Genomic DNA, 3,480 nt, shown 5'->3' on the forward strand with positions numbered 1-3,480 from the left:
TTGCTTGCATAGTGTCTCCTGGTGGTCGTGGGCGAGGGTCTCAAGATGAAGTAAATGAGTCTTCCCTGAACTTTTCATCTCTAGTCGTTGCGCATGTTCCCTGGTGATCTAGTCACCGTCCAAACCGCAAAGCTGATTTCAGCCAGTTTAGGGGTCCAGAGAACAGGAGTTACTGTTCCTTCCTCTTATCAATAGCCTTGGTCCTCCCACCCTGTTCCAGCAAGCACAATAAGTGTTGAGCACACATTTGTTAAGTAAGCATGAGTAAGCAGTAACATTGTTAAGCAAGCGGCTTAACCCACCCCCCCCGTACATCAGTTAACCCTTTGCATCAGTAGTACCTAGTACTGCAATATTAATGAACTAGCAGTAGGAGAAAACTACTCATTTGGAAGAAGGCTTCTGGAGCAACATAAAGCTGCAGGAAACCTGCCCAATTTGTCCTTTGGCAGGTTCTGCTACTCGCTTTAAATTAACACTGCAAGTGTTATCAACTGATTCTCAGTTGAGTGAACCTGAGCACACCTGTAATTGCATGTTAAAGTTACATGGACCTCAGTTTTCTGTCTTAGAACAAATTAGGTTTATTTTTAGAGTTTGTCTCCACCTGAATCCAAAGCTCCAGCCACAGCATTATAATGTTAAACACACAAAGGTCAAAAATCAGAGGAAAATTACTGCAGCAGCCCTTATAAAGTGGAATATGTATTTTACAGAGCTCTGTTACTAATGTTTTGTTCTGTTTCTTTGTTCTGAAACATGGAATCAGACTCTACAACTCAGAGTTATAAAGCAGGTATGTTTATTATGGTGCGGGGTGCAAGGGGGCTCACTCCTCCTAAGCTGCACACAGAGGGGTTAAGCAAGCAGATATTTATTACACACAAACATGCATATTCATTAGGTTCCCGAGAGAGCTGTGGGGATATTACAATTAGTTCAGGTACTCATTATCATAAGTCTCCTCCCTTTTGGCGCTTGAGCACTGCCTTCTGATGGTCGTGGGCAGGGGTCTTCAAGATGAAGTAAGCAGTCTTCCTCAGGGTGCACTTTTCACCTTTGGCACAGTTGGATGCCCCAGTAATCACAAATTAGCTGAAACCAACTGTATCTGCAAGTTTCTGATAGCTGGCAAAGATTTAGAACAGTGTGACCTTTGTACAAAATTTGTTGCAAGCAGAACAGGATGGGCAGACAAGGAGTATCCTAAGCTAGCAGATGTTCAGGAATCGCTGTCTCCAAACGAACTGATAATTAGAAGGATGGTAAGAAATAATTCACTCATTAGAAGGATGGTAAGAAATAATTCACTCATTAGAAGAATGGAAAGAAATAATTCACTCTTGATAGTAAGACTACTAAATTCTGTTATCACACCACAGACTTACAACACAAGCATTGTTCTCCATCTTAGACCTAAGTTAAGTTAAAAGTATTTTAACCCTATGTTTTCCAGGCACTTGCTTTCCTTATATCACTTCTTTCACAATTCTCTGTGCAAAGAGACTATTTTGACACTGACATTGGATTCTGTGAGTGTTGACTAGGAACAGCTTCTCCACGCTTACACAAGCTTTTTAAAACTAGGATGTTTTATTAGCATGATCTTCACACCTCCCATGTCAACTTAGCAGTGATGGGAAAGGGCTAATTGGGTTCTTTGGGTTTTCCTTACATCTTGAGTGTAATAATGGGGAACTATTTGTTTTACCAGATTAGGGTGGCTTAAGAAACATCATAAGAGCTAAGGAAATATTTAAATTATTAAAGCTTCTATATTCTTAGTCATACGATGAGCAAAAAGAAACTTAAAAATGGGGTAAGAGCTTGTGAAAAATCTAAGAAATGTCAAAAGTAAATTCATAATTCACAGAAGATGCTTGCTACCTGTCCTGGGTTCAGCAGCAGCACTCATTTTTTCTCCTTCTTAGTATTTGGTGCAGTGCTGTGGTTTTGACTTTCAGCCTGGGAACAACACTGATAACACCGATGTTTTTAGTTGCTGTTCAGTAATGTTTACTCTGACCAAGGACTTTCTGAGTCTCATGTTCTGCCAGGGAGGAGGGGAAGCCGGGAGGAAGCAGAGACAGGACACCTGACCCAAACTAACCAAAGAGGTATTCCATATCACAGCACATCATGCCCACTATATAAACTGGGGGCAGTTACCCGGAGGGGTTAGATTGCTGCTCTGGTCAGGCTGGGTATCGGTGGGCAGGTGGTGAGCAGTTGTATTCTCTTCCTTTGTTATTTCCCTTATCACTATTATGACTGGTGGTAGCAATAGTGGTTTTGTGTTATACCTTAGATACTGGACTGTTCTTATCTCAACCCATGGGAGTTACATTCTTTCGATTCTCCTCCCCATCCCTCTGGGAGTGGGGGGAGGAAGCAGGGGGAGTGAGCAAGCAGCTGCATAGTTCTGAGTTACTGGCTCAGCTTAAACCATGACATTACCATTGCCAGGAACAATATGGAAGTCAAAGTTAACAAAACTCTCACCTCAACTCATCCATGTCTCAGTCACTGACAAAACCTCTCAAGCATATCACATCTAAGGCACATGAAAAACAACGAGTTGGATGGTGACAGCCAACATGGCTTCACTAAGGACAAGTCATGCCTGATCAGTTTGGTGGCCTTCTATGAGATGGGGCTACGGAACTGATGGATAGGCATTTGACATCATCTATCTGGACTTCTGCAAAGCGTTTGACACTGTCCCACACAAAAAACCTTGTCTCTAAACTGGAGAGATATAAATTTGATGGATGGACCACTCGGTGGATAAAGAATTGGCTGAATGGCCGCACACAGAGAGTTGCGGTCAACAGCTCAATGTCCAGCGGGAGACAGTTAATGATTGATGCCCCTCATGGTTTGGTGTTGGGACCGAACCTGTTCAACATCTTTGTCAGAGACACGGAGATAGGGATTGAATGACCCTTCAGCAAGTTTGCTAATGACACTAAGTGTTCCAGAGTTTGAGGATTCTGGGTTGAGAGAAACGCAACACAATAAAGAATCACAACTAATTTATTAATACAGGGAAAATATAGAGATAAAAACTACAGTTTTATATAATATACTGTATATAAGGGAACAGATTAGCACTAAAAGACAAGGAACACAACATAAAATACATAAAAACCCAATACCTATTGCCACTAATAATAAAATAGTCCCACCCCCCGTGTCCATCTCTGAAAGGGGTTCCACCTGGTGTTTTCTGCTAGCTGGCTAGTGAGGGTCTTCAACTTTTGTATTTATGCATGCATTGACCTGGAGTGGTCACTTAAATTCATGCACCATAACCCGTCAAAATCTTCACACCCATGCTTATGTACTAAAAGCAAAAAATCAATCGCTGTCCTATTTTGTTTGGCATGATCAGGGCGGTGATCACTTTGTCTTCAGTTCTTCACAAATTGGAAACAAGTCTCCAGATCACATGGAGGAAAAGCAAAGCAAAGCAGTGAT

At 41.8% G+C, this 3,480-nt stretch overlaps 1 long non-coding RNA gene across 1 annotated transcript; it reads right to left on the reverse strand.

Annotated features, from left to right (window-relative positions):
* Positions 1-781: 781 nt before the first annotated feature.
* LOC133283081 (uncharacterized) lies at positions 782-2,066 on the reverse strand. The gene is made up of 2 exons (XR_009747752.1): positions 1,979-2,066; positions 782-1,383 (listed from the first exon to the last, which is right to left on the reverse strand). It is a non-coding gene; the product is annotated as an uncharacterized LOC133283081 (long non-coding RNA).
* Between the last annotated feature and the right edge of the window lie 1,414 nt (positions 2,067-3,480).

This window comes from Pezoporus flaviventris, unplaced genomic scaffold, assembly GCF_033815535.1.
Source record: "Pezoporus flaviventris isolate CSIRO_AGI_PZ_B2104156 unplaced genomic scaffold, CSIRO_AGI_Pfla_v1 ptg000153l, whole genome shotgun sequence".
In the NCBI taxonomy this organism is placed as follows: domain Eukaryota; kingdom Metazoa; phylum Chordata; class Aves; order Psittaciformes; family Psittacidae; genus Pezoporus; species Pezoporus flaviventris.